The following is an 11,126-nucleotide window of genomic DNA, read 5'->3' on the forward strand; positions in this document are numbered from 1 at the left end:
GACTGAAGTTAAATATAAAAAGTACGTCTAAAAGTGAAATTTCATGTAATATGTTTAATTCCAGGAACATTCCCAAGTAAGGAAACTTCTAAGATGGCTCATATTGGCTGTGCCCGGAATTTTTAAAATTAGAAAATAGGGGTTCAACACTTGACAATCACAGGTTATTTTCTGTACATACTAGAAAAAAAATATTTTTTAACAGTCTAATGAAAAATGTAATTGGTTTTGGCTCAGCTTTGTTACGGAAACATTCCAAGGTAAAGACATTTCTAAGATGGCGGCGCCCACTTTTCTATATGAGGACCCTTAGTCGTCTCGCAAGGTGCCTGACAAACCATTAATTAAAGAATTGGGATTTAACACAAAACAATGACACTTTTATTTTCTTACTTTACATACTACAGCCAAAATGTTTTCTAACAATCTCACGTGATTACGGCTCGAGCTGGAATGCTTTACTCCCCAAACATTCACTGGTAAAAAAAAAAAAAAAAAAATCAAAGCTAGCTGATGCCTCTTGGCTAAATGAGGACCCCTGTTTGTTTAGCCAGGTGCCTGATTAAATTAGCAATGGCTTTAACACAGCAGGATTCGATTCCAGGTAATGAAACCTCTCTCATATTAGCCACCTGAAGTTGTTGTTAAAAAGCTCCATCGTGTAAATGCAGGATCAAAGACAGACATTCAGTAAAAATTACGCCAACTTGTGTCATGCGCTCCTCGAGGATAATGCGGCCAATTATGATAAATGGAGAGCTGGGCCTGTCCAAAGTCGTTTAAACATTTTTCGATCCAGCGTGGTCGTGCATCTTGAAATGGCACATTTAATTTGTTGACAATCCCTTCCGTACGTGGAGAATTAAAGTGGGTAAAGCGGTGGAAGGTCACATGACGAGCACACTCCAAGGGGGAAACGGGATGCGAGCGTCACCTGATACTCGACAAGACAGTGTCTCTAGAAAAGTGCCATATAAATGTCATGTATTGTTATTGTTATTATTATTATTTGTTTATTTTTTAACAGTAATAGTAGTTGTCGTAGTAGACAGTGACGAGCAGAACAATTCAGTGCTCCTCCACTAGATGGCAGAGTATATACTTAACCTTTTGCCATTCACACAATAGAATAATAAACGTTTTATGTTTAACTAATCTGCGCCAGATTTCACTGAAATTGAATTTGAAAGTAAAGTGAAATGAAACCCACATCATTTCAGTATGAATACTTTGTGTGAGATTTTTGTGCTGTGACGTTTTCCTGATATAAAATATGTGCCTCGGCTCAATAAAGGTCAGGAGAAGCGGCATTAGATGGATGAGCACCATCAGACAAACATCAGAGGTCAAATGCTAAAATATTAATGATGGAGAGCAACATCAGCGCTCCTCCGGTAACAGTGAATAATTCAAACTTTCCGACGAATGCCCTTTTAGCTGTGTGGCTGTTTCGGCGCAGTGGATGGGGCGAGACAATGGGGCAAACTTAACCTAATGAAGGAACAAAGGCCTGCGCTGGTGCGTGTGTGCTACGCCGCATTCCATCCTTTTGTAGACGTGGACAAAAGGAAAAGCAAGGAATGCAAAAGTAAATGCATGAATGAGGAATACTGCATTTAGATCTGGCTCACACTGCCATTCAGTTTTGTTGGATAAAAAAAGTGCGATCAGTGTAAGGAGTGTATATATTGTGTTATGGAATATAAGAATAGCATGGAGAAAAATGAGTAAAAATCTCTGTATCGTTGAATTTTCCAATAATTCAGAAACTCTAGTGCAAGATTAACTGGGATGATTCAGCCTTTAAAAGTGAAAGCAAACTTATCTTGATTTGGAATGAATAATATCCCCATTCATCTCATCATAAATACAATTTTCGTGGTATTATCGATTTCCCATTGTTTCCTCCCCTGTCGTCATTGTGACGGATGCGCCTTCGAAAACGCTCGTCTTCCGTCGTTCCGTCTATTTGTCCGTCCTAGTGTGTGCCAACTGATGAGAGGGAACCTTTTTTTGTTTATAATTTGCATTTATTTATTCAACCTGTCACGAATGACAATGACGCTGCCCACGGAGCCCCTGTGAGTCACGTTGTCCCATAATGCACTTCTCCACAACAGACGGACCCGATGACTCATCCCAGAGGCTTCGGAGAGCGAAAGAGACTGATTGAAAATGCAAACTACTTATTATTATTATTGATGCTCAGAGGTTGCAAAAGTACTCACACTCTCTACTTAAGTGGAAATACGGGTACTTGTCTAAAAAGGTATTGCTAGGTACTGCTAATATGATCAATAAATAAATAAACCGTCTTGTAGTAGAGTGTACAATTAGCAATTTTTGGATAAAGAACAAAAAAGTTAAATAAACAATTGTCAGAAAAATAAATACTCCAGTAATGTAAAAGTCTATTTCTGTACAATACCAAAGTCTTTGCTCTTTCTTACTTCCCACCACTTGGAGAGCGAGAATTATTCACAAAGCCAACGACTTCATCTTATTATTGGTCCTCAAACTTTTTATTTCTCGGGGAGCTGCCGATTCGGTTTTCAAATGGTGAGCGTGCGCACGTTGAAAGCTCAGAGCAATGCGGTGGAAATCTCATTATGGGGATCATGTTGGCTCGGGGGCGCATGAGGCGCCTTCCCCTGCATGGCAAACAGGCTCGTTCCCCGTGTGGGAATGTGGCGTTGCAATTTTTTTTTTTTTTTTTTTTTACGTGGAGGGTTTTCAGGCTATCGCTATTTGACTGCTTTAACGAGCTTAGAGTTTAAACCCTAACCTCGCGTTGCCTGCGGTGCGCTTCATTTGCATCTGCTGCACATGCTGGAGGCCTGAAGCGCATTCGATGGTGTGTGTGAACGTGCGTCAGTGTGTCTTCACGCACAGAAATGCTCGTCATTATGAGGGGCAGTAGCATGCGACGACGTTCTTTCAGCGCCCGCCATGCTCGGGCTAATTCTCCGAGTCTTGAGAATAGTATGTTGTATGTTGTGTTAAAGCAGGCACGAGCGTGCATGAATATTGCGTGGCGCTCAAGCACCTGACCTTTACCCTGGTTAAAAGTTTTTTCCTTCATTCATCAGTATTCAAAGCAAATTAAAATTACAGTTGTTTTATCTTTTTTTTGTGTGCACGGTATAGGTAAACTAATAGTTATCTTGTTAATAGCTTATCTTAGTTTCATTTTTGTCTCAAGTCATCCCTCCTCGATCATGATGGCTAGGTTCCAGACCACCCCCGCAAGAAGTGAAATGCTAAATATAGAAAATAATTTTTTTGGGGGTCAAACTCAACAAACTAAAACGTCTCCCAGTACTGAATATGTCAATAATATACATTCACAAAATAAACCCCCAGCTGTCGCTTTCTGTAGGCGTAAAAAGCAGGATTAAAGAGAAATTGTCATTTAGTAATCTTCAGCAAAAACGAGGTTGGGCTCAAGTGCTTCCTGCGGTGTTTTCATTCTTGGTCTTTCGTCAGATATACACAGTGTCAAAGAAAAGAGCGTGCCGCCAAAATAAACAGGAGGGAGAACAAAATAGGATTATAAACTGCATCCCAAAAAATCTGCAAAATCATGGAACCATATTCCTTCCGTTGCCGATGTCTCGACTGGCGCTAGTATCCTGCAACAAAAGACTTAAGGCTCTAATTTGAAATTCATTTGGGAGCGATGAGATAGACGTTAGCTTCTCGCTAAGCCCATTAGCCTGTCAGTGTGCTTGGTTTCTGTCAAGTCATTAGATCAATTTCCCGGCTCTCAGGTCATTGGATGAGTCACTTGCAAAGGCAGGGAGTGGACCACGGATGATGATCACTCATGAGGGAGGAAGAAGAGGATGTTGCTGGGAGGTCTTAAATGTCCTCCCCGTATGTGATCTCATAGATGGTAGCAAGAGTCACGCAGAGTTGAAAGTTGAAAAGTGGGTCGGAGCGGGTGGTCTTTCTGGTTTTCTGGTCGTCCCTACTTCCGCAGTTGTTATGTCGTGCAGACTGGGGTAAAGTTCATTTGAAAAGGTTCTGAAAAAAAGCAAATCAGTTGCTCAAGTTATCGTGATATTTCATTTTCCTCCCAAAATGATTGAGCTGTCTCATTTTTTTTTTTTGCATCACAAAAAATGTCTCATTAAAAATTATTTCTATACATTGTTGGAATTAGTCGCCAAATACTAGGTAATAAACCCTTAATTACATATGTAATGGTATAACTTTTTTTCCTAAGATCTGTGCTTGTAAGAGATATAACTTTACTTTATTTACTTTTTTCTTGCAACATTAACTTTACCCCCCCCATGTGTGAACTCTAATACACCTTGGGGAATATCGTCTTGTAAAACAGTCCCTGCTTAAAGCCTATGTTTGCTTTTTTTTCACTTTGGGAATAAACAGACAGTAAATGAAAATTAGGGGGGGTAAAAAAAAAAAATCCTCTCCTCAGTGTTCTCTCAAATTGAGTTTCTTTTTTATTTCCAACGCGTAAACACATTTGCAGGCGTATTTTTGGACATCACAGCGCCTCCCTGTAGACGAGCTTTAATCTGTTTGCTAATCTCCAATTAAAGTGCCCATTAAAGGTGTTTGGTCAATACATCTTCTGCTCCATCCTCCTCCTCCTCGTCCTCGTCCACTTTTAACTCGCAATTCCAGTGTCTCACACACACACACACACACGCTCGAGCGTCCTGCATGGATTGACCTAGATTGAGCCAGCGAGTAATTTCTGGAGACACAAAGGAGGATTAGTAGAGATTAAAAATGACAACGTGTGAGGATTGAGGAGTAGCCGGCCGAGGCCAATTATAATTACTGTCCAAACATTTTACAGACGTATATAAATATATAATGATAATGGACTGCGGCTAATCCAGTAAGTGGAGGTTTTGTGTTGAGATTTCCCCAGTGCTTGGTTATTTAGCTCATGCTGGCCCGGCCAATAAGGGAGGATAGTAGCACAAGGGGCTAAGGGAACAAAGAAAGAAGCAGAGAAGGGAAGAAGTCTTCCTGCGCATGAAGCAAATACAAAAGTACACTTGTAGGAGGTTTTAAAATGCTTGCATCTTTGAATATCGTACTCCAATTATTGAGCTTCGTGTGGAATCATCTTTTATGAGAGATACAAAATTGGTGGAACGCTGCTGATGATTTGTTATTTGAATTTAACTTGCTATTAAATAATACTAATAAACAATAAAGTGTAATTGCACATCCTCTCCAGTAGTTGGCAGTGGCGCTCTCATTGCGTATTGTGTGCAGCGAATATGAATTCTACGTTCTCGCTCCCTCTCTCTCTCTCTACTATCATATTGTAATTTGGCAACAAGAAACTCATTGCATCATCCACCCTCGTACTCAGCCGTACCGTATCGAATCGAATCAAATCGTAATTCCACTGAATCGGACTGAATAGAATCGTTGCACTTTGCAATGAATCTTCCTTGAATTGTATCGCACACCTCATCTTTATCGGTAGAAATGCACCTAATATATATGTATGCTATATATGTGTGTGTTTTGCTATAATTTAGCTTTTTGTTTCTGATCTTTTTTTTTTTTTTTCCATCTAACATTGTTGTGTGTGTGTTCCATCGGAATAAGTTTCCCCCCCTGCAATTTGCCATCTCGTCTTTACGACAAAGGTTTCTTATTAGTTTTGCGGCTACTTTCTAGTTTTAATGTCGGCTGCACGACTCCCACCACGGCCTCAGACCCGTTTGGAAGCGCGCCAGCGTTTTCATGTGGCTGTTCGGGGGTCGTTAGTGCTCACTTATTAAGCGCTCGGGGGCGACTTTGAAGGCCGGCGAGCGACGGCGCGCTTATCTGCAGGCAGCTTTGAGAGGTGCATGTAATAAGCGTTTAGAGGGTTTGCCTGCCTCGTAACCTTGTTTGGGTTCCTTTTGAAACGACCTAGCGGGGATGTTTTAATCGGCGCCTCGTGAAAGAACCTCGCCTCGCAATTTCTGCCCTTTGAATGGATTTTCACTGCGGTTTAACGATGGCTCAGGTGCGTCTGTAAACAGGCAATCCTCTTTTCATGTGATGAGCCAAAACAATCCAGTCAGTTCTGACTTGGAAATAATTTGGGGAATTTACCTGCAATTTAGTCACACCTCTGGAATGATTTGCATGCAAATGTTTATATTTTTGAGGGGGAAAAATTGCTTAGTATTGATGTTTTTAATAATCATAATTTTTGTGAGGGAAAAAGGTAGATTTTGATTCAAAATTCTGTTAGGTAGATCAAAGTTGATAATTGTACATTTTTGTGATTTAAAAAAAAATTTTTTTAATTATTACAAAAAAATATTTAAAAAATATAAATATAGTTTTTATTTTCATGAAAAGGGAACATTTTTAAACATTCAATGAAAAAAAAACATTTTCAATTTTCAAAATCTTTTCATAAATTCCTGTATATTGGGTAATTTTTTAAATATTTTAGATATTCGAGATGAAAAAAAGGACATTTTGATTTTTTTTTAAGTAAAGTCGTATATTGTGAGGAAAAAGATCAATTATAAATGTCATTTTTGGATTTTCGTCGCATTAATTCAGGACAATTTGAAGGCTTAATCCAACTTGAAAGAAATAGAAGTTTTCCATCTCGATTATGGGCTGCCACGACAACATTCCTTTATCTCCCCCAAACAATTGATATTTTGTGTTCTTTTGTGGGTTCTAATATTTTCCTTTCATGTGACAGCCAAAGCCAAAACAATTCATTAAATTCGGCCTTGCGATTAAACGAAGCAGCGTCCTGAATACTTGCTTTGTCTTCTTTCATTTTTGGGTTGAACTTCTCAAAGCGATGAGACGCTGGCGGTAGATTGTCAGCTGTGACCTTTACTCTCCAAACATAATTTTATGCCCTTCAGTCATCCTCCTCTTCAAAATGGATTCTTTCTTTGTCCTTGTTATCCTACGACCAAATAAATCGCCACTCGGACGAGTTTGATGATTTGCCACATAACAGGAAATGCTAATAAGTCTGCCATTTTGCTTTGAAGCATCTATTCTCAGGGTTCCTCAAATTGATTACAGCCATTATCTGTTCGTTCATCAGCTAACCTGTACTCAGTTTTTATTTTTATTTTTCCATCGTAAATTGTGCCAAAAAGTATTTCCCCGTCTATTTGACATTCTAACCCAGCCTGAGATGTTTTAATGTTGCCATTTCAAATCCCTCGCTCGCCTCTTATCTTCTCCGAGAAATGTTTTGTTGTTCTGTGGATGGATGTTGTCGTGACTCAGCGGAGGCTGCGGACCGACCTCAGCTGTCAGATAAAAGGTCATGTGTGCAAACAACTTGAGGCGACGGCGGCACGTCCAAACAAAAAAAAAAAAAAAAATGCTAAAATGGAAACACATCTGCGACGGATTCTTCTGCGCTGACATAAGACGTGAGCGTCGACCGCTTCGGGTCTGACCGCTGCCTGCGGTGATGGGTAGCGCGTATGCGGTGGTGGAAATGAGCCGGGTGGTTTGTGTGTGTGTGTGTGGGTGGGGGGGGGGGGGTGAATGATGTTTGGGTGCGGGGCCTTGCCATTATGGGGGGGGGTTATTTATTTTGAAGAGTGAAGTCAATTATTTTACAGGAAAAGGTTCAATATATTTTGAAAAATGTCCTACTTTCATTAATTCAATGTTTTTAGCAAAAAAAAAAAACAATGATATATTTAAAGAAAAATTTAAAGAAATATTTTTTTCAATGAAGTTTGTGAATTTTCAAGGGACAATTGCCTAATTTCACGTACTTAGTTGAATATTTTTGCAAATAGGTTTTAATTTTTTAAATCTATCTAATATATTTATTTTTAATTGAGAAACTCATGTTTTTCTGAAAAAAGTACATTTTATTGTATATTTTGGAGCAAACTGGGGAGCAAAAGTTGAGTCTTAAGTTTACAAGGAAAGCAATTTTGAGAAAAAAATAGTTGCAAAATTTGACTTTTTGAATCTTTGAGGAATGCAATTTCATTAGAAAAAAAAAAAAATTCTCTTGAGAGAAATCAGATTATTTATTTCAAAATAAAATGTCCATTTTGTTTTAAGAGCAAAAGCTCATTTCCAAAGATAATGCGATCCACTTTTGAGGCACAAAGCACTTTGGATACTTTTGCTCTGACGTAAGGGAGCTGACTTCATGGCCACTTGGTTGGGTAGGGGGTGCTTGAAAAGGGGGGGGGATTAGGGGGCGTGGACTTGCGGCCTACCATGAAGCCTTTGACTTTGTAATTAGCGGAATAACAACGCAGGATGTCTGACAGCTGGATGGGATTTTAGCACGCCTCTTTGGTGTGTAGCTCCCCCGATGTCAGGTTGTTATCAGCGCCCGTGATTGGCTCCCCCACCCCCCGGACCTCCTGATGGGAGCTTGTGTTACATCTTGACCTCCACCGAGAGATAATGGGGGAGTAGGGGACCCCCTAAATGTTTTTGGATTCAGCACACACAGAAAAAAAGTTGCGTTTAATGGAAAAAGTTTTTTTTTTCCTCTTTTTTTTTTCAGAAAAAGCTGTACTGGTTTCACTGAAAAAAATTGTAAAAGTTGGAAAAAGCTTGAGACACTCTGTTAAATTTTAGTGTAGCCATTGTTAAATAATAATTAAAATTAAAAAAAAAAATCAAAAGGGTTCAGGTTTTTTTTCTTTTTTTTTTTTTTTTTTTAGTTTCTTAATATTGGTGAAAAATAATCCACAACATTAAACTTAAAAAGATGTGTACGTTTTCCTGAAACCAGTTTGCGTTACATCATGGGGCCCCCCTGACAGCAGGGAACCCCCTTCAACTTTTCTTTTTTTTTTTTTAAGCATTACTCACGCAAAGAACGTCCGGACTGGCACACCTGGTCCCCATCGCGGTGTCAGCGAGCGTAAAGCCAGATGAAACGTCGCTGATGAGCGTCCGCGTGTGTGTGGACCACACGCACATCCAAACGGCCACTCAGTTTGCCACAAGCACTTAAACGCTGGCTCGCTGTAAAAACTTTTGGAAGCTGCCAAAGTGTGATGAGAAGTCAGCGGAACTTAATCACACGTTCGCAACCCCCCATGGACACGTCAAATTTTGCTTGGACGTGGAGCAGATGTTTTCCACTTGAATAGAGAAAAGTATCGTTCCACAAAAAGGGATAAAGTTGTGTCATGGAGCACACACCCCAAAAAAAAAAAGTTTGCGCACCTTTTTTTTTTTTATAAATATTTGATTCTATCTTGTCGGGAAACCCTGAAGAAATCATGTTTTATTACAGTTTAAAGTAGTCAACAGTATCCCCTCAAAATAACTCAACAGATGTCGAAAGTGATGGCAACAAAAGTGACTGAACTCCGTAGTGAGAATGTCAGAATTACTTTAGTAGTATATTTTCAGGGTAAAACTTTTGTGTAAAAAAAAAAAAAAAAATCCAATAATTTGAATGATTGGAATGAACAAGGTAACTTAAAAAAATATATTTTTTTCCCACGAATTTGGTCCATTTTTGTCACAGAAAAATTATGTTCATTGTCACCTTCATACTCTTATTTGCCTGACAAATATTTGAGGCAAACGCATGTATTTTATATATATTTTTTTTCCGTTGAACAGCTTGCTTGTTTTAGTGATTACATCTGCGTGTGGTTTGGCAGCATTCCTGCCGGCGGGCACCACTTGGATGAACAAGTCTGTCTTCACAAACATAACTCTTAAACGTGACCATCAATAGAGATGCTACGCTGTAAAAATTTGCATTTAAAGCCATCGTTTGAGCTCATTTTAGCCATTTCCAAATACATATTTTGAACAAATTCCTCAGAAGAAATTCTCCGAATTGCGACCAAATTCGAACCCGGTGTACAAGACAAATGGACTATGGTCAGAAAATTGAGCTCTGATTTGCTTAGTCCTGGGAATTTTCATTTTCCAAAAAAAAAAGTCTGCCATTTTGCATTGAAGCGGCCATTTAACTCACTCACTGCCATTGACGGATAAATACGTCAAAGATCCATTTTTTTCACTCGGCTGATAGTGAATGAGTTAAGGATCATTTGGGCGATTTCTCTTCAAAAGGCAACTTGGAAAATAAAATTTAGCTCATGTCGCCAGTTTCCCTCAGCAACGTCATTTGATGAACATGCCTGTCAAGAGTAGACCCACAAAAAAAGTCTCAGGAAGCCCTGCCTGAAAAGACACGGGGGAAGGCTGCCACTTTGGTTCCAATTCGCCATTTTTTGGTCCTTCAAAGAAAGACTCTGAATTCTTCTTCTAAGACCAAATGAATCATCAGACAGTAGAAACGGCAAACTATCATCCATCCCCAGTGGTTATTTTTTTTTCATCATGGCGCAGCGAGCAGCACGCAAAGGGCTTGTGGATGTGTCGCATAGCACCGGCGTGGCCTCTCTCCGGGGGAATAAGTCGAGCTTCCTGCCGGACAGGAAATTCAACTTCCTGTTGTGATTAATGTGACGGCTCTGGCATGGGGAATGGGGGGGGGGTGTCTTAGGGGCAGCGGTGAAAAGTGGGGCTGCCTCCCACACACAGCGTCCCCACATTTCACCTTAAATGTCAGCCTTTGTTAGCAGGCCACACACGCACCGGAGAAAAGATCGTTTTAGTGGCTCGTTGCAACATCTCGGCACTGACATTGTTTATTTCTTCAACGCCCCGCATCGCAACCCTCAATGGACCCCAGCCCACCCAGCCCACCCAGCCGACCTTTGATGAGTTCACCAGGGGCAGGATCCAGTCAAACTGGTGTTTCTCAAACCGGTGTCAGGACCGGGAATGTGAAAACTGAATGAACGGATGATTTGATGACTTTTTTTTTTTTTTTTTAGTGTGCGCTTGCGACGTGGCTATTAAAGAAGAAAAAAAAAATGATGAGAAGAGTGAGAAAGGAGGGAAGTGAGAGGAGGAGGAGGAAGCAGGGGGCTTTTTAAGATTTCATGTTCTCCTCCAGCCCCCACAGTTTGCAGATAATGGTTGCCAAGGTGACTCGGGAGAGAAAGGGAAAGTATGTGGCTCTTCTTGCGCGGGAAGCAAAACCAGCGGCGGATTTCTCTGTCATATACCACCTTCAAAAAAAAAAAAAAGCCTTAAAGTTTTCGTGCAATGACACACACACGCAATTTCTGTACAGCCAA

The sequence above is a fragment of the Idiotropiscis lumnitzeri genome, chromosome 18, assembly GCF_059441095.1.
Source record: "Idiotropiscis lumnitzeri isolate Australia: NSW breed Sydney's pygmy pipehorse chromosome 18, RoL_Ilum_1.0, whole genome shotgun sequence".
In the NCBI taxonomy this organism is placed as follows: domain Eukaryota; kingdom Metazoa; phylum Chordata; class Actinopteri; order Syngnathiformes; family Syngnathidae; genus Idiotropiscis; species Idiotropiscis lumnitzeri.